The following is a 21,554-nucleotide window of genomic DNA, read 5'->3' as shown; positions in this document are numbered from 1 at the left end:
ACATACCATAGTCAAAATGTTTGGTAGTATAGGTGTGTTATGCTGGAGTGGTTGTAGCCAGGGCCTAGAGTCTTGAGTGCATGGCCGAATGCACCCAATACTCTAGGCCCTGGCCACAACCACCGCAGCATAACGCACCCATGGAATCAAACACCCATCAAATATGCACAACCCAAAAGATTGTGTACTGTTTCATGTGAAGAGTGTGTATGTGAAGTATTGGCTACATTATGCAGTTAAGATTGTAGAGTTTGTAACAAGGAGTGCAGTGTTTCTGAGTTTATTTATTGGATACTTACTGGTTGAGTTTTTTGTGGTTGTATGCAGTTTTTTCATGACATGGGTAACTGGACCAGACATACTTTTTCGATCTCTGTGATAAAAGAAAATATCATATGTTAGAGCAGGTAGTTCATAATGAGCTATTGCATTGCATAATAGACATCTCTGTATTTTTGATCCTCATATTTAGTACTTTACAAGTATTGTAGTTTAAACCAGTGTACTGCGCAATTTTCTCAGTTTCTGTGTTTGTTTTCTAAATCATTGGGTCTATGGGAAAAGAAATCCATACTGAATTAAAAAAAAAACGTCTATGTTGTGGTACAATATATTTCTTTCATTGTTTTACTGTTTATTTCTTGTTTCTTGCTAATCTTCTATCTGTTGGCTTGTTTCAGATTTTTGGGGCAATTAGATATCTGTTGGTGCATTCTTATTGTTTAATCTTACTTTTATGCTATTCATCTATCTATTGGGTTAGTGCAGATTTTTTGGGGCAGTTAGGTACCTGTTGGTGTATTCTAACTCTATATTTCTTGTTTGATTTTTAGTAGTATTTGTTTATCTGTTTGCTTGTTGCAGAATCTTGGGGCAGTTAGATACATGTTCGTGTACTCTAACTGTGCACAGTTTTGAAGTTGAAGTTTTGCTTATGTTCATACACATTACATATTAAATTTTGGTTTTAAGAATATTAAGTAAGCATTTACAATATTTGCTGGCAATCTCTGCTTTAGAGTATTGGTACTATCATTACATTCAAACCATCCACAATTCTTTTTTATATATGCAGTGTAGTGACCTGCATTGGTTATGGCTCCTGCGTAGTAGATTATACTTATTGCTGTGAAGGTTTTCTTACCACGTGATACTTGACCATGTGTGAATCCAGTTAGCTTACAGTTGTTTTTGGTACCATCTGCATTGTAACGTAAAAGCATAATTATTACGTATTTACTATGAGTCTGTATTTGTAAGGTCGAGCGATTATCTGAATTGCAGGTGGTACATAATCTGTCATGGTTTGCATTTTGTACAAGTTGCTGAAATGGAACGGATTCACAGTTAGGTATGGATACATACACAAAACGTTCATTAGGGATTTGTTCCTGTGCCACATGGTTGCAGAGAGTGCATGTATGTTTCCACATGTATAACATATGGAAGATTTCATTTATAGCTATGTTTTTGTTTTCCAGTACTTGTAGTAAGTACATTAGAAATTCTTGTGGATCTTCTTCTGAGTTTATAGTGAATTTCACCATTCCAGCACAGTAGTCCAATTCTTGTCTTATTTCATGAACACTGTAGGTGTTGTCAGGATTGTTGCTTGCATTTCTATGAAGGATTAACATTTGCAAACACAAGTGGTCTGTATTGTGTAAGTAAATGATGTCAACAATTGGTGACAATTGAAATAGAATATTTATTGCTACATTTACGTAGCAATTTACACCAGTTATATTTGAAAGTTTGAATGGACCTGATAGTTCTGTGTGGAAGTCATTTGTTTGTAGTGTGTGTTGCTTCTTTGAAGAAGTAGTTGAGTTACTTTGACCACTAGATTCTTGGTTGATTGTTGTACTTAATGAAGTATTAGTTTCTATTTTTTCTTTGGAGGAATTGTAGTGATATCCCATATTGTTTCCGTTAGAAATAGTTTTCTTTTACAATGTTTTGCTTGTTGTGGAACAGGAAAGGTTTTCAGATGGGGGTGTGGAGTGAACTCAGACTATTGTATTCTAGAATGCAAGGTATATCAGCATTTACTTTACTTGTATCAAAGTTGATTAGAAATAGACTGTCAAGTGTAAATAAGTGTGATAGTGCTACGTAGCTCATGCCTTTTTTAAAGACTGTGCTACCAATATCTATTAATGCTTTTTCTAGGGTAAGACCTTGTGAATAGTGAATGGTCACTGCGTACGCTAGAGATAGTGAAAATTGTTCTCTGTGTACATACATGTCTTTGAAAAGATGAAAGCAGGCTGTTGAGCGTCCTATCCTTTTAACTTCTGATAGTTTGTCAAAGAGAATATTGAAAAATGTAATGTTGTTGTCACATTGGTATGTTTGAAAGCCAACAATTGTACCAAGTGCTCCATTAACTAGTCCTTGCTCCACGTCAAGGTTACGTTTAAGCATTACTCTACAGTTTAAAGATAATTTTAATATTTTCTCCAAACCAGCTGTGTTGAAGATAGAGTTTTCTAGGGTATTTAGTCTTGTTGTGGCTTGTTACGGTAGTGTCATACAATGCACGTCCAGTTTATCTGTGGAGCAAATTTCAAATATTGGTTGCATTTCTTTTTTCAACATTGTTTTATTGAATTTGAAACAGCTTGCAAGAGTTGGCATCAAGGACATACAATTGACATTTTTGTGTGATAATTGTTGCATGACATCAATAGCACATGCGTTATGGCCATAGAGTGCATGGATGTGCCTGGATTGTAAAATTGATTGTGTTTCTTGAGATAGTACACCAACTCTAATACTTTTTAAAATGTTGGCGTATGTGAGGTCTGCAGACTGGCACATGTTTTCAGTTAATTCTCTGTATTGGACATTTTGGACATTTTGGTTGACGTTTCCTATGCTGCCAAGAGTTTTACAGCACAGTTTGTGCCCTAAGATTTTAAAAAATAGGTTCCGGTTTCACTGGTGTCAATTTGAAGAATATCTCCAAAAACAATATTGTGTTTTCATCCAAAGAACTGGTCATAGTCTGTTTTGAGGACATATTGTAATCTGAGGTGAATCAAAGTCAACATTAGGTTGGAGACCATGCTCCCCTCATCTATCAGCAGCATTTTAATTTGTTTGAAAACTCTGCGTAGTTCCATTGCAGCTTCTGTGGAAAGTTTGTAATAGTCTAATTTGTTTTGGTGTTCTACTGGAAGGAGTAGTAATCGGTGTAAAGTGACACCACCTATGTTGTAGGCAGCTAAACCTGTGGGGGCAGTTACAACAGCTGACAGTTTGTTGTTTGTCAATTATTGAAGGAATTTGCTGATGATTTTGATTAAGAATGTTTTGCCTGAACCAGCTTCACCACTCACGTATAGCAGTATAGGTTTGTTGTCTTGGCAGGTACAGTTTTTATTTTCATGTTCCAGACCATGTTGAATTTGTTTTGGTATTTCTTGGAAAATGCTATGCTTCTCATTGTTCAGTTATTATTTCAGTACAGCAAAGTCTTCTGTAGCTTGTTCATACTGACACATGGGGCCTCATTAAACGGTAGGCGGTAAGGGTTTACCGGTACCGCGGTCCCTTTGCGGGTTGGGGAATTTAACACCTGCTTTTTGCAGGCAGTAAATACCAAACCGCAAACTGACCAGGGAGCTAATTACGGTACCGCAATTTGCGGTACCATAATTAGCACCTTCCCCATTCCCATAGAGCCCTATGGGGCAAAAATGGGAATGGGGAAGGGCAATGGTGGAAGGGAGAATTACCGCCCCGCCAACCTTGGAATAGGGCGGTAATTCCCCTTTCCACCAAGGCGGTGCCGGTATTTTACCAGCATGAACCATGGCGCTAATAGCGTCATGGTTCACCGACATCCGTGTAATGAGGCCCATGGTGTTTTCTACTTCTGTCATGGCTAATTCTGCCTCATTTGCTATTAGTAGCTGTCCAAGTGGTTCTTGGCTTCCTGTTACAGAAGGTTGACTACTGTCGGGAGTGTCCACTTGTAGTTGAGCCTGGAGTTCTTCTCCGTGTTGCTCTTCATTGTGCAACATTATTTGGTACTGTGTAAAGTTTACGTCTATTATAGTGCTTTCATTTGCTTTGAAAGCGTCTTCATAGGAGTCATATGTATCCAGTAACTCTTCTTTTTTTCTCCGTGGTTTGAAAAGTTGTAGCAGGGACATGTAATACAGTTCTTTATGTTGAGGAGTTTTTAATGACAATTGGATATGATTAATTAAGCTGCATTTGGTAAGTTTCACTAAGCGCCCTTCACAATTGCCCACTGTGTATCAACCTTTCTTTTCATCTGGTTTAACATTATTTTTGTATGTGATGTTTTGGGCTACGTGATAGAGACACATGGTTTCCGAAATGGTACTCCGGTGTGGGTAGTATGTGTCTAGTAAATTGTTTTTCAAAATGTCTTGGCTGTTGGGATCATTTTTGGCTATTGTTTCTTTGTCCTTTTTGATGCCTAAGCTGTACAATTTCTGTGATAGTGTTTTGTCAGATGGTTTGTCATCCCAGAGGCCCTGAAGCTCTGTTTTCTCTGCTTTGGTTAACTAGGCTGTGATATATAGTATAACTGCAGTGGAATTTTCTACAATGTACTGCACATCTGTGTTTGCATTCCATAGGAGGGCAATGATTGCATTGTAATCATTGATGTATTTTGATTCTTCTGTTCTTTTTATGTAATATGTGTTCTTAGGTGATTTACAATTGACACTATGGGCCTCATTACGAGGTAGGTGGTAAGGGATTACCGGCCACGGTAAGGTCACTGGTGCCGGTAATCCCTTACCACCCTATTCCGAGGTCCCTTAGTGGGCCCCTTCCTTAACGCCTGGTTTTAACAGGTGTTATGGATGGGACCCGTTAAGGGACTACAGATTTAATAACGTTACCGCAAATTGCAGTAACGTTATTATCTCCATCCCCATTCCCATTGAGCCCTATGGGGGCTCGAATGGGAATGTGGATTGGTTCCCAGAATGGGGATTTACCGGGTCCTCCAAGGTTGGAAGACCCGGTAAGTCCCTATTTTGTGCACCCGGACCCAGAATGTTGTAAGAGGGTAGCCATGGTGCTAAAAGCACCATGGCTACCTCCTACCGTGTAATGAGGCCCTATGTCTGACTAAAGACATGAAGTTGTCTACTTGACCTGTTGCTGAAACTGGTCTAGGGAAACCAAAGCGGCATTTGATGTAGTATTTCTTTTTTTATATATTTGCGACAGCAATATTTCCCATATTTGTGTCTTTGAAATTGTAAAATGTGTGCATGAAGGTCACTATGTGTTGTTTGTGAAGGGATTTCAAAAGTGACATATTTTTTGGATGAACTGCAAAACAGTGGCATCACTGTCCTGACCAAATTTAGGAGAATCTTTAATCATAATAGCATGTGGATGTGTGTTGCTCCTCTGGCTTGGTATTCTTTTCTCCAAAAGAAGTGTTCAACTTCTCCGAGGGGAGGAACAGTCTTATTACACATAAAGTGTAGCATAGCAATGACGCAATGATGGAAAATCTTGATACATTTACCAGATCTAGAGAGCAGAGTGTCCTGGTATTTTTATATCTATGTTTGTTTTATTTTTGTTTGCTATGCGTAGGAAATTGTGTAAATCTTCCCACGCCATTAAGACAATTAAAATTGATGTATTGGCTGTTGCACTCCTAGAGTGTGCACATTTTCTGTGAGATCTAATTGTAAATAAACTACTTTGCCATAAATGCCTTTGACTAATTCAGAGGGAGGTAATTTTGGTGTTTTTGGTTGGAGGCGTATTATTGCTTTAAATGGGTTCACTGTTTGAATTATGATGCTCTCATATAAATTTAGTTGTTGCAGGGGTTTTGCTAGTGGGGATAATGCCAAGTTATTTGTGATAGCACGTGAAGGAATTTGGTTGTTGTCAAGTTTTGCAATGCAGTAATTTCAAAGTATTAAGGGGTCAGTAATATTGTGCGTTATCTGCTATAAGGTAGAGAGCTAATTGGAACCATTTTGAATATTCATTGTTTTCTATTTTGTATGTAATGTCTATAGTTTTTGTGGTACTTTTATAAGAAGTCCTGTGGCAACACACGCAGACATGGTTTGGTACTTCAGCTGAGGTACTTTTAAACTTTAGTATTTCTTGTTTGTATGTGTTTAATAGAAGGTTAATATTTGTATAGTAGTTGCTAGATTGTTGTACATCTATTTCATTTTGTAAATGGCTTTCAATTCCAAAATATTTTCTCTGGATATGGTCTATTTCTTCGAGTAGTTGTTTGGCTGTACCATGAGGAAGATTGTTATTTAAGTTGGCTAGTGCTAAAGCAGGACTTTTAGCATAGTAGAGTTTTTGGACTAGGTTTCTTATAGTTGAATGATGTGTTGATATCATTCTGATATGATGGAAGATGCTTTTGCAAATAGGTCCTGAAATGCAGGCTAATGAATGTCCTTGTAGTTCTGTGTATTTGCGCACTGTACAGGCATCCATATTTTGTAGCAGTTTCATTTTGAATTTGTCTTTGCTCCTTACATACTGATTGAGGAACTGGCGTAAAGATTTGAATTTTTTTTGGCAATGATACACATTGATGTGCACGGCCATTTGTAGGCTGGATGTTTTGGTTCAGTAGATTGGGGAGGTGATCCTGAGTTTTCTGTGGATATTTTTGTGAGCAGAGCTTCTTGTTCCATAATGGTGTTATTAAGTTTTTCATACCCTCGTCCACTGCTATGTATGGCAATTGGGTTTGTTTGCTTTTGTTTATATGCTTCTTCATTAAAATATGGTTCTGTGGTCGTGATGTGACTCCATTCACCTCTACAGATGTTTAAGAATCTATTTTTGGTGACATTCCGTTTATTGAGAAGACTTTTTTGTAGTTTAGTAGTTAGTTTTGTTAGTGGTTTAATCCTGTTTAAAACTAAAATAAATAACTTCCTTTTGAGAAGGATTGCACTACTACGAGAGCTTCTAGGATTAATTTTCTAGGGTAGGTTTTAAGGGTTGTGCATGATTTATCTCCTGTTTTTAAAAGGTTCTGAAGGACTCTGTGGTGGAATATTTTTTGTAAACCATTTTTTTTTGGTATGCTTACTTCCCACTACATCATAATTTATGGGTCCAGTGTTAGCAGTAGTGGTTGCTGAAGTCTTGTCAATCACTTTCTGTTTGGTTTTACATTTTGATGGAGGAGGGAACGTTTCTGTACTGGAAACTCGTTTTGTTTCGCTTAATGACTGTATTAGCTGTTTTGTTTGAACTTTTTGTACAAAATCTGTTAGAGATGGATGCTTATTTTGGACACTTTTATTTTGATTTGCTCTACTTCTGCGTTGCTTTCTATGGAGTTGCTTTTTGGTAGGCATTCTTTGGGGTCTGTTGGAGAAAAAAGAAAGTGTGGTTTGGGCTGTTGTGCAGTGTATGCGTGCTTTGTGCATGAGTGTCTGTGTATGATGGTAAGTATGATTGTGGAGGTGTGTGATTGTGCAATGGGCATCTACATCAAGTTGGGAAGGCTATTCTTGTATTTGTGTGTTACTATACTGGGCTTCAAATGACAATATAAAGTATGTAGCTGGCAAGGGGAAGCACTAATACTATGGGCCTCATTACGACCCAGGCGGTAAGTTACCGCCTGGGCCGTGACTTTACCACCATGGCGTAAACTACGTTTACGCCATGGTGGTTGGCGGACTTACCGCCCCATTCCGACCTTGGCGGGGCGGTAAGTCCCCAATCCCCATTTACCCTTCCCCATTCCCATTTTTGCCCCATAGGGCATAATGGGAGTGGGGAAGGCGTTAATTACGCCACCGTAAATTACGGTGGCGTAATTAACTCCATGGTCCCTTAGCGCCATGGATTTTAACACCCGCTAAAAGCAGGTGTTAAAACCTCCATGGCGCTAAGGGACCTCGTAATTGGTGGTAAGGGGTCGGCGCAGCTAACGCTGGCGTAAACCCCTTACTGCCAGGGTCGTAATGAGGCCCCATGTCTAATGGTAAAGGGTTAATATATGTGTTTCTTCTACAACACAAACATGCTAGTGTGTTTGAGTAACAGTTAGAACATTACGTTAGTTTTGTACTTACTTATTTGTATGGAAAGAGTAGGTTTCTTCTAAATCCTTGTTCGTACTTCAAACGCTGCTGCTTTTCAGAAGACTGGTGTTCACTGAAAGTGTAAAATAAAGTAGTTAATGCATATGTGTGTTTATAGCACATTTGTTAATGTAGACATTGTTTTGGACTTTTCTTTGCCTATGTACATCCTGCATATTTTATTTAGAATCTGTTAGCTGATTATGTTTTTCCAATGAGTATAAGAGTAAAAGTATAGAGCACATTTGTTTTTTTAATGGATGTTACGAGATAGAAGAAATATTCATGTGCATTTTGTGCTATTTTTACAGGGTAAATGGCAGAGATTGTACATAAAAGCATTCAATTCATGCCTTTGTGAAGGTGTGGGTAATAAAGCAGACAGATTTGATATAGAGGTAGTGGTGTTGTTTGATCTTTGAGCCTTTCTAATGATATTTGGCCTCATCACGAGTTTGGCCGTAACCCTTAAATCCGGCGGTAACGCTATCAGCACCGGATTTTAGGGTCTGCCGGATCATGAGTACAAGTACAGCTGGCTGTAAAAGCGCTGGCTGTAAAAGCGCCAGTATCCATTTACGCTATTACAGAGCAATCACGAGTCTGGCGTAGGTGCTATTAGCGCCAGAAAAGCAGCAGATAATCCGCCGAAAATACCCTTAGCCAAATGCTGGAGGTAAAGGAACACAGGACACAGCAATAAGGGCCCAGGTGAAACCAATGCAAATCAGAGGCCTACAAAGGACCCACCCATGCACAACACACACTTTCAAACGCCATGCTGCCATTTGGAGCCGGGAGCCTTGATGTGGACATCTACCTGCCGTGCGTGGAGCTACAGAGGCCAGCTAACCAGGCCAGGGCCCCGGGAGTGCAGGGGGTGATGGGGATCAGGAGAAGGAGGAGGAGAGCAGCACCTGCAGGGCGACCAGCCATCCCCAGGGTCAGGCCAACACCCTGGTCCCTGACTGATGGGCATTTGTTGACCGAGTATAGGCTGGACAGGGCAACCATCACCCAGTTGCTGGACACAATCCAGGCTAACATCGGCAGCTGTATAGCTATCAGGACTGCAGTGCCCCCACTCATGAAGCATGTGTTTGTGCTACAATACCTCGGGACCGGCAGCTACCAACACAGGGTTGCCATGATGCATGGCATGTCCCAGTCCACCTTCAGTGTCATGTTTGAACAGGTGCTGGATGCACTGCTCCTCCATGTGAATGAGCACATTGCATTGCCAGCCACACAGACACAGGTGAACCAGCTGAAGGGTCAATTCCATGCCATTTCCCAAGTCCTGAATGTCATAACAGCCCTGGATTGCACACATGTAGCACCAGTACCACCCCAGGCACATGAGGCAGCCTACCGAAACCGTAAACATTACCATTCAATGAATGTGCAGATGACATGTAGCCCTTACCTCACCATCAGCCACTGCTGTGCCCGCTTACCAGGATCCACCGATGATTCCATGGACCTGGGCAACAGTACCCTGTCAGCGTACATGGATAGGAATCCAGGCCAAAACACATGGATGCTGGGTGAGTACAAATGTAGTCTGAAATGCATGTTAAATGACATCTGATGGGGCTGGGGATACACAGTGAAATCCCTGCATACCAGCAGGAGACATAGGCCGCACCAGCACTGCAACATTCCCATGCATATACCTCGCACAAGAACCCTTGGACATCTTCAACACGGCAGAAGACACCAGTCTGAATGGCAAAGACATGTGCCTCCTGTGTGTCGCTGTTTTGCTTCTCACCCTGACACAGCAGAGACATCCCACCCTGGCCACCCGACAGTCATGCCAAAGGTGTGCAAAGGTAGGCACATCCACATAAGTACTACACACAACTAGTTTTATTTACGACAATGTACATCCCTGAAAAACTGACCCCTGACCGTTCAATCACATGCCTGGAGAACTGTTCATAACTGTACCAATCAGAAAACGCAACAGCGGCCAAAGGGATTGCCAATGACACAGGGGCTAACAACATGTCACATTTACAATCAGACGGAAGGGTCCCCTCCTCCAGTGCCAAACGACAGAGTACTGTTACATTTAGCAACATGGGAGTTGCAGTTAGTAAGTACTCAATTGAATCAATGCTACCCATGCACACAGGAATGGGGTGAGGGAGGGGAGGTTGGCCAGTCAGGGCTTGATTGAGAATTGATCTTGATACAGGTCATGGCTGCATTTTGCACATTTCCCTTCAACATTAAAGAGCACCTTATCACAATCATGAATGCCCATGCTTTGTATGCATTTTGAACATTATTTATTTAATGATTGACAAACCCCTCCCCCGGTGAATACCCAGCACACAATCCCCCCTGCACCCAGTGAACACCCAGCACACAACCCCCCTCCCCAGTGAACACCCAGCACACAATCCCCCCTCCCCAGTGAACACCCAGCACACAAACCCCCCTCCCCCCAGTGAGCACCCAGCACACAATCCCCCCTTCCCCCAGTGAACACCCAGCACACGGGCCCCCCGCCCCCCAGTTAACTCCCCACAACAGTGCAGGTAGGTGCATGTTCTCAGGGCACCCACAACAATGCCATGTCCACATATGATGGTCGCGGGCGCTTTCCATGTCCTGGCTCCTCTGGTGTGTGGGATCTCAGTTGGCACAATGAACGGCGACTAGATGAAGGCTCAAGGGATCCCTCTGTGGGTGTAGTAGAGGTAGATGGGAGTGACCTTGTTACCTGCAGCTGCTGGCGGAGAAGGTTGTTTGATTCCCTTGTCTGCTGAGCCAGTGCAGATACTGCCTCACACAACTCCCGTACCCTTTGGGCGAAACCTGTCAGGGCCGCAGTGTATTTCTCCACCACTCTCCGGGTGCGCGCATTGTCTCGGGCCATGTACTTCCAGCCATGCCATATGGATCCGCTGATGGCCTTGATGTGCCGGCTGTGCATTTGGCCATGGACTCAACTTTTGCCTGTTTGGCCTCAATTATATCCAGACGTCCCATCACAGCTGCTCCCGTGACAAAAGGTACCCCTAGTGCAGCGGGTACCGGCCTGGCAGCTGTGCGCTGCTGGGGGGGCTGCATGGGGACATGTTGCCAGCTTGGATAGGGCTGCTGTGGTCTGAGTGCCTGTCTTCTGGGGTGCCGACATGACGCACATGCACACATGGGGTTTGTGCTCCCTGTGTGACTGGTCCTGGGCTCCCCTGTGGTGTGGCCATCCCTTTGTTGTCGCTGCATCTGGGGGAATGCAACAGTCCTGCCTGAGGCACAGCTGGAGGTGTCTGTCCCTCATCGGGCTCTGACCCACAGGTGACTCCCTCTGCATCGAGAGTCTGCATGATGGGTTGGGGTGAGGTAGGCGTTGACACCCTGCGGCCATGTGGGTGCTGCAGCCATCTGGTTGGGCTGTGTTGTGGTGATGTGGGATGGGTCCAGCATCGGTTTGCTTCCGGGCGGCCCCTTTGCGGGGTGGCGGTGCTGGTCGAGGTACGCTGCCTAGGGCACTGTGATAAAGTGGCCCCCTCATCGTCATAGTCTTCACGTGGTGATCGCCGTGTGCCTGTTGGGTACATAGGGTGTGGATTGAGTTCAGGGCAGCCTACATTAGTATCATGCATGTCATGGCATCAAGTGGGATTGTAGGCAGTAGCAGTTATGCATGGCACTTGCATTGTGTTCAAACCCCATGTCGTGATTGGTGGAATGTGTCAGTGTGGAGGAACACTGCATGGACATGTTGGTGTGTCATCATCACATGTGTGATGGGGATGCACAATGCACATGGTCCTGGGGGTGTATTCATGCACACTCACACTCTACATAGCTGTGCCATGGCAATGAATGTCTGTCCCCTGGCCCTTGTATTGATGCAGTGCACATACAGGGGAGTCTAGGGGAACTACGATACAGAGGTTCAAAGGCTAAGTTATGGGGGTCTGCAGTGCCTCACACACATTTCATGCACATTCTTTGACTCAGGGTCTGCATGTGTGCTCCTTTCAGATGCATGCATTTGGGGGGGACTCGCCTGTCCAGTGCCAGCCTCCGTTCCGCCAACTCCCTCTATGGTGCCCATGTCAGTTAGCGCAGTCATCTTCTCCTCCCAGGGCGTAAACTCGGGTGGTGGTGGGTGTGGCCCTCCTCCAGTGCCCCTGCTTGCACTCCTGTGCTGTGAGAGTATGCCGCGTACTCTGGCACGCAAGTCATTGAGGCACTTGCGACAGTCCTCCCCATCCCAGGGCATGCGCCCCACTGCAGACACCCTCTGGCTGATATCCCACCAGATCTATGCACAACGCTGCCTGCTTGTATTGCGCTGCTGTAATTCATCATGGTGGGTCTCTGCCTCCTCCACAAGTATCGCCAGCTCCTGGTCACTGAATGTTGGTTTCCTGACCCTGTCCAGGGCTGACTTGCCCCTAGTGTGCTCCTGTGATATTTTTAATTCTTCCTGTGGGTGGATGGCTTGCAGGGGCTATGATAGCCGACGGATGGCCGCCGCTTTATTTCCCGTTCCGGCATTGACGCGTTATGCTATTAGCGCGGGATGGCGGAAGCGCACGGTGCGCTGGATTTAGGGGTTCTTGGGCCATTTTTACATCGAGCGCTATTTGCGCTAACGTCATGTCCTTGTGCGCTATGATATCCAACGGATTGCGATTTCCAAAATGTGTTCAATTATTGGGTCAGCTGCTGGGCATTAAGAGGAAGAAGTATTTGATCTATTTGGTCTTGCCTCTGATAGCTTCTGTTTAGCAAGTGCAATGGTCAGTATTCTTTTTTTTTGTTGCAACAGTGTTAAAAAAGACACCTTGACATGTGTTTGTTTTTCTTTGACAGCAACAATGTTTGGTCACCAACATGTGGATGTGCTTAGTTTTTATAACTGTGTTTTGTAAGCATTCTGTGCATACATTGTTAACGACACTTGAGGCCTGATTGACCTCATTTTGTGCATGCCAAACGGTACTTTGAGCACTTTTCAGCATGTAAAGCTCCTTTTCTTGATTCATGGATCAGACTTTGTGGGTTTTTCCAGGACTGTGCACTGGTTTGTCACATTTTTTGCATACAGTCGATCACTTTGTGTGACACTCCATGCAAAGTGTGGAACGGGCCACGCAAAAAAATTAATAGGCAGCGGAATAGGCATATTCCCCATTCTTCCAGCAAAATGGGGAAGAACATGGGCGTGTTGAGGTTCAAGCCACACAGTGAAATGGCATGCCCAGTCAAGCTCAAACCTACCCGAATTCATGGAATCCAATGTGCAACTTCACATCTGGAAAAGTTACACACAAACCTCGTGGACTCACCACCCCTAGAGAGGAGGTGCAGAGCACTATGCGCATATGGTCCAATGTGCAAAGATAAGGTTCACATAGCAATGTAGGGGTCACGGCACATGCAGCTTAAATTTAGGGGTGTTCGTATGCAGATTAGTGGGGTGCAGCTTTGAAATGAGGGGGTTCGCACACAGGTTTACTGGCCGCTGCCTTGAGTTACGCAAAATGGTTGGCAGATTTTCAGGGTGCAGTTTTGGGTCACAGGGGTTTGTATGCAGTGTTGCTGGTGTGCTTGTTGGTGCGGATAAGGTAGGCACAAAGGTTTTGGTTTGCGTGGATACATGTTGTGGGCATTTCCAGGTGCTCAATGCGACTAGGGTTACTTGCAGTTAAAATCCATGAAAATGAGGTACGCGCAAAATATGCGTTTGCGTGCAGGTACGCAGAAAGTAGTACGTGCAGAGTGCTTTGAGGGGACTTTGCACTTTTTCTATGAATTGGACCCTTAATGCGTTCATGTGTATTTTATCATGGTTCCCCTTGTATGCTGCTCCTTTATTGCCATCACAGAGTCCCCAGTACATTTATGATTCCTGATCAGTGGGTTTTTCATAAAGCCCCTTGGCATTAAACATGTGATAGCCATATGGAGTTAAGCAAGCCATTTAAAAATATATTTGACCTGTTTCTACACATTTCTGAAAAAATATATATATATATTTCTGAATGGCAAAAAGCAAGTTAATTTAAAATGTCCAACGTCATTCCTCTACAGCAAAACTGAATTACAAAACAAATTAACAGGCGCAGAAACCCATCCAACTGAAGAAATTCTTTTTAGGTAATTTCTTTCGAAAATGCATTTCATGTCAGCGAAAAGAAACACATTGAGTAATTGTAGAAAACTCTGCATGGCGCTCAAAGTGAGGAATTGATGTTTCCGATGAAAACTACTGCTATTGATATTCTTGTATCATAAGCGATCGGTACTTGCTTCACGATAAACTATCATTGTTTCATTATAGACGCAGCCTGACCTTTTTCATTCATTAGCTTGTTTATTACGCACGAGAAAAATAGCTTTACCCTCCACAGCATTTTCACACTGGAGTCAAAAACAAATTGTAGCTTTTCAGTTCTGTCTGACAACCAAAGTAATGCTTTGCCGGGAAACACATGCTGAATTATTCAGCAGGCGAACTGCAGAGTATAATGAAGAGTGAGCATCAAGGTTTAGGCAAGTGTGAAGCGGAATGTTAAAACAAAATGGGCACAGAAAGAAAGAAATCAGTTTACACACAAGGATTCATCTCTTCGGCAACAGCTGGAGTTTTGATTTCTTATGTATGCTGAAAAAAAGGAAATTTGAAAAGGATCTTTAAATAGTAATTCACCAAAAAATAGCACAATACATTATTGAGCATAGTGGCGTTGGACTTTCTATTATTTATGTCAGAAGCAAAACATTCTTTCTACATCACCAAATGCAAAGTCTGAAGACTTGTTTACGAGATCACATCACCTTTGTAAGAACAATCTGCGTTGGACCTCATGATCTATTTTGCTTTCATATTCCACACCATGCATGGTCTCCTAGCAATGCTCATCTTCCTGTTTCTTATACAGTAAACAAAAGGATACAATTCTCACTTTCTGTTCTGATGCTCTAAATTTACTTAGACACACAAGATAATTTGAGATCCAAAAATGGAGTCAACTTTGAGTTTCGTCTCTTCCTATGGTTCCTTTTATTTTTTCAATATCTCACTTAGGTCCCATTAAGTATGTCTGCCGCATACAGAATCGCAGAATAGTGAGGTGTTACATTCCCATTCTGATTTGTCATGATTAGAGCTGCTCAAACTCCCCTAAAGTTTATACTAACTATTTTGCTGGTCACTGATCCAAAGGTTTGGTGACCTGTGAAATTCTGCAGGTCATATTTGGTGGTGAGAAGAATCCTGCCAGACCCCCATGGCCTCCTTTGCTCACAACCTAACAACTGCTATCTCTCAATGAATGGTTGATACTTTTTAATTGTTTCTCCAGCTCTCTTGCACTGAAATACAAACAAATGTTCAACAGTCCCAATGCCATCCTGGGGCATGCCAGACCCCATTATATCAGTGAGATATTTTATGGAGCACTTTGGGGGATGGCAGTAACCTGTCCTTCCTCGAAAAGTCCTCAAATTTGCCATCTGGGTGACTTCGAATTTCTACAGATGAACATCTGGGAAAAATAATTTTGTGAAAATCAACCAACCTTAAATTCTGGTTGTTAGAGTTTTGCGCGTACCAGTTTCCCCAACAGTAAGCACAACCTTTACAGGCCTCTGTGCTACATGTGCATGCTCCCGTTCTTCCTACAAGAAAAATACTTATGAGTTTACAAATACTAGACAATAGTGAGGATATAGAGAAAGGGTCTGCGAATGCACCAAACATCAAAGCCCACTGCATGCAAGTCATAAAGTATGATGGCATTATTAAAAGAATAATTAGGGCACACAAAGCAGTCACAAATATAACATTGAGCTATAATGAATGTGATATGGAAAAAACAGAAATAACCAAATGCAAATATCGCATTTCCCTTATTCCCTTATTAGATGATTAGAACAGTATTGCATATCTAAATAACTGCTCTTAAAATGGGATATTACAATTTTAAAAACGTGTAAGTTAGCTTAAACCTGTATTGTCCTAAAATGTAGTTTTGTGTTGCAGAGGTGTTTGCCAGTTCCCTTCTATTTCAAAATATGTTTCTGAGCTTTTTAAGCATCAGTACCGTACATTTGTGAGCCTATCTCAAGGGCCCTTCTGCTTTGTGCCAAATTAGAGCCACTTTCCTGCATTACAACCTTTGATACCCTAGATGAAGCGCATCTAGGAGTATAGAAGAGGTGAAAGGAACCTGGGTCTGAAGAAGAATGACATTGAAAGAAAAGGCGTCATCTAGATCTCCTGTGCCCTTGTGTCTGTATGTTTTTTGAGTTATGGAGTTGGATCCGGTATGGCAAACTAGCAGATATTGCACAAGGGATGCTTGCCCAATGGTTGCAGTGTGGGTCCTGTTGATAGTGGAAGTCATATGGTTGGGTCAGGACATATGTGTTGTGTTTGTGTCTGGGGGTGTTGACCATTTGGTAGTACACTGTGTGAGTGGGTCTAACATAGCAAACCAGCCAAGGGTGGTATATATGGGTTCTCAAATGTTATGGTTGGGTGAACATGTTTGCTGTCTGTATTATGATGAAGAGGACAGATGTGTTTGACATCTAGATCCTGTGTGTCCCGTGTCTGTGTGTTTGTGCCTGAGTGTAGGGCAGTTACACTATGTGTGTGATTTCATGTGGAATGTCTGAGACGTGTGGCATATAGATCTCCTGTGTCCCCGTGTCTGTGTGTTAGCGCCAGAGTGTAGTGATGCCAGAGTGTATGCGTGTGTGGTGGAATTTTGGAATGTACCTCCTAAGTGTTTCACCAAGGACTGTTAGCAATCAGTTACCTGGGTGGTGGGCACTGATAGTTACATGTACATACACACCATACAGTTGAACTGATAACTTCAATGAAGCAACTTTCATGAGAATCCTGAGACTTAATGTGTATGTGGACACTACAGAAAACTAACATGCTGATGTTGTGGCTATATTCTGCCTGTAAATCACATATTTACATGTTAGCTGTATCATCCATATCTAAATGTTGTAGCCTTCAATTTAGCTCTGGTGAAGTATTCAAAGTTACTGAATTTGATCAGAGTGATAGCAGTGTAGCCATTTGATTTACAATGGTGTCATAAAGTTGTATATGAAATGGTCAGCGATTCACATCTGAATCCCAACATTCATATGCAAATGATCGCAGTTTGATGAGAGCCACACACACCCTATCCCAAAGCTACCACCACAACATTGGGGCAGCTCTGTTCACATTGTCTACCACCACTTAGTATGCAGCCTTCAACACATCCTATATCACAACTACCCTTATAGTTTGTGGGTAGCTGAATTGACAGCAGAGCAAGAAGCTTGGTAAAAAAAAACAAGCTAATCAGTCGCTCTCTATTAGTACCCAAAAGAGGGCGGACATCTGCATATTCGCATGTGTAAGTTCCTGTGCCAATGCATTTCGGAGAATATCTCCTTCATCAGGCCGAACCTTAATGTCTATAATTTAACATCAAATCAAAATATGTAAAAATAGTAACATAAAGCACATACCATATGTTCCGTGTTTCACAATGTTATCCGCACATGTAATCAAAAAAAGATTCAAGAAGAGTAAGTCAATTACACAATCCACAAAGGTGCTCATACTAATTGATGTGTACACGAACTACCTGTACTTCCAAATGTGTCTCAGCAATCTATTAGGTGTGGATGCATTGCACCAATTGCAGCTTTGTAATAAAAGGTGATAACATCTACCATCCACGTACAGACAAAAAAATTATACTTAAGACCTTCGGTACATGTGACAGTATCAATACCATCTATGGAATCAAATGTCCCTGTGGGCAATACTATGTAGGCAAGTCAGCACGACCAGGAAAACATGCTGGAACGAACACTACTCATGCATAAGGAATGGCAATCTTAATTCAGCAGTAGCACGACACTGGATAAATAAGGGGCATAATCAAATCAGTTGGAGCTTGTACCTCCAGCGTCTTGTACATGTCCATGATCTTTTGAGGAAGCAAATATGTTTTATTGGATGCAACCAAGGCTAACATAATACCACAATAGGAAAAAAAGACAACTAGAACCAATAAAAGAAAATGGATGCAGATATCAACTGCTATGCATTGGTTTATTTCATTAAAAGGGCCCCTTTATTTATGCACCTGACTATAATAGAAGTAAACTAAATGCTAGGTAATTCCCCAAACTTTATGAAGGTGAAGTCCCACAATACTAAAGAATCACATGCAGTTGTCTCCAAAAATAAAAAAACCCTGCCTGTGTATTTCTCACTATTTTTCACACCCATGCATCCACAACTCTCTGTGTTTAAATCTGAATATTAATAGGTATTCTACTCATAATTCTGCTGCATGTTGGTCACTGTATCACAATTCTCTTGACTTCCAAATATTTTTAAACAGCACATAAGTTACACACCAAATTATTGAAGATCTTTGCTTTCTCCAATAACACCAGCAAGTGATGTAATTAGAGAACTGTTTCCCATGTGAATGTTGTGCTTTTTAGTTGCTAATATGTGTTCGCGATTTCAAAGTATGTTTGCGATAAGTTGCTTCAGACGTCTGCAGACTTTGGCTCTAAACACAGTGCCATTAATGGAACATACAGGTTGTCAGTCCACCCACCCGAGATATGAAAATGGTTTTGTACATTTCAAATAACAGGATCAGTACCCTTCCCATTTCCCTTTTCAAATTGGCTGTCACTAGAGCAAAGCCTTTTCCCATCTCTACAACATCAATAGAGAGGAGGGGTGTTTTTACAGTGGCATTATTTTACATAGGAATGGCGCTGAGATGGCTTAACTCAATTTGTCATTATGCTATGGTGCATGCACATTCAAACTACAGTCCAATGTTCACTATATCTGTGAAAAATATTTGGAGTACAACACTTACAAAATGCTACACTATCAAGTCTCAAAAGCTTTCCCTGTTTTACACAGTGCACTCAGCTGAGAGAATTTAATTAAATGTAAATACCTTCAATTTTAAGTACAATGAAAAATGTGTATGTAAATTACTCTAGGAAACTACAATATACTATTCTCTTTCTGTGAATATTGGTTTGCCAACCTCTGCACAGTAATGCTATATTATATATATGCTGTAACACGTACATAGCTTTTAACATAATGGGAATCACTGTTGCATTTCACACAAAATACCAAGATTGTTCGATTTCAAATATGCTGCCCCTGGTGGAAGTTACATCCCAATTTCCTAACACCCAATTGAATTAAAACAATATTTCTAGGTGACTTATCATTACATTTGGGGACTGTTCATACTCAGTTGGAATCATTCTTTATGTCATGAAGCCAGCAGCGACCTTCAAACGTTCCCAGGGAATTCCCAGCCAGAACGTCTCTCCAGGCTACTTCCTCATTTTTTTCAGGAACGCAGTTCTGCATCTGGTTAGGTTTCTTCAATATTCCTCATAGACAAGATCCCATCTTCCAGATGATCTCTAGATGTAGCACTGAGTTAGTGAGTAAAGGTCGATTTTAAATCAGAATGTCATACCTTGCCTGTTCCTGTTTTTTCAAATTTTCTACATTCACATGGATATGTCATGATCATTTCAAACTATTTGGCTTGTCAAATCTTTCCTTTGACTTGCCTCATTGTCAAGCACTACTATAGAATGCACACCAAGAATCATCATTGGATGATCACATAAGCATATAGAAAGAAATTAAAGTAAGCAAAAACGTATCAGTACTACCACAAAGTGTTCATAACCTAACTGATTATATTAATGCACAGAAATAATTGCTGTATTTCAGGGTTCCTTCTTCCCGTTTTTATATGTAGGATATGATGTCACTGAATCCCAAAGAAAGCAGTGTACGGACATATGAGAACGGTAAGGGGTACAAATGTAGTACATTCTCACTTTCATTAGTATTCAAAAAGAAGATGTATACATGGTTGTCTATACTCACAAGGCAGAAGAAAAAGAAAAAGGGCAGGTGGTTTGCCAAATGTTCATATTACCACCTATTTTTATTTAGATTTAACACTCATAAAATGATCACATTGCATACAATGTGATGTCAGCACACAATATATAAAACACATGAAACCTATACTTTACAAAACACAAGGAAAGCCCATACTGTGGGTTGATTTTAAGTGATTGTAACACATCTCCGTATAAAACTTCACACTGGAGTAAATTATCGTATTTTTAGATGTTATTGGTGTATTTTCAAACCGAACTTGTACAAGTTTCTGTCTTTAAAACACAGGCAAATGTAGGACATTCATCAGGGTTACAATTGCTTTGTGTTTACAATGGTGATGGTATTTCTTTCCTATCACTTTCTTTCTGCCATTTCTTCCACAAATGGCGGGCCCTGCGGGTTTAAAGACAACAAATGTTACTGATATGTTTATTTTTGTCTTATCAATAGACCAGAAAAGAGCATCCCGATCCACCTAAGGGTCTTGGTATGTTTCTGTCACGGCTCGCTGGCACCGGCGTTCCCTGTGGCAACGCTGGAGATTGCGAGCACTCTCCGTTTCCCCTTCTTCCAAGATGGCTCCTCATCCTCTGGGTTACGGTGCAGTGTTTTCACGTTCGCATGGCAGACGTCCTCTGACGTCATCTCGTCCTCCCATGGATTCCGGATATGGCTCAGCAGAGCCGAAGCTCAGTGCATCGCTACTTTCTACAGACGCTACGTGAGTTCGCAACTAGGGTGTTTATTACTCTATACCTTATTCCAATGCTTACCTTTCCTTCCTGCTCTTTCCTACAGACTTGCCTTTCTGCCCAGTCATCCCGCTCTGCTGCCCACGAGTCTACAGGAAGCTCCGGTAGCCTCCCCTTCCAGACACGTTAGGTACACCACCAACCATTACATTGATTCCTCTCGTACCTAGTTCCTTCGCTCATCTCTTGTTTACTTATCTAGAATCCGGACTTCGCAGAGATTCCGTGACCAGATCCAGTGAGTCCTGTAATCTTGAGGAGCTGCAGCCAGCGGATAACGCGACTGATCCAGCTCCACATCCGTTCCAGCAGGGTTTTTCCCCCAGGAGGGTTTCCCTGGGATCCCTGGCACAACCCTTTGTTTCCCTCTTAGGACGGAGGGAGGTGTTAAGGGCCTCAGGGGACTCTCCATTTGCCTCGTTGGTTGCTGCACGAGACAGGTTAGTGTTGAAACATTACAGTTTCTCTATTACTTACCTCTTAGATTGTAGTAAATGAATCCACAGTCTGAAACCAAAACATTGGTATTGGTAGTGGCAATTTTCTGTCCATTAGTGAAGATGACTCCACACCTCCTCTTTTAATCTACAGGGAACAATACACACACATATAGAAGAGACTGTCTAAGAATTAAAAAGGACCTCTCAAGATTGTTCTTATCACTATGCCAGGTAGTCTTACCTACAGGGCATGCAGATAGTCACTACTCATGCAGGAGATACATCATCTGCCTCGGTA

Source organism: Ambystoma mexicanum, chromosome 1q (assembly GCF_040938575.1).
Source record: "Ambystoma mexicanum isolate Mex_15411 chromosome 1q, UKY_AmexF1_1, whole genome shotgun sequence".
Lineage (NCBI taxonomy): Eukaryota > Metazoa > Chordata > Amphibia > Caudata > Ambystomatidae > Ambystoma > Ambystoma mexicanum.
This window is presented reverse-complemented; position numbering follows the sequence as displayed.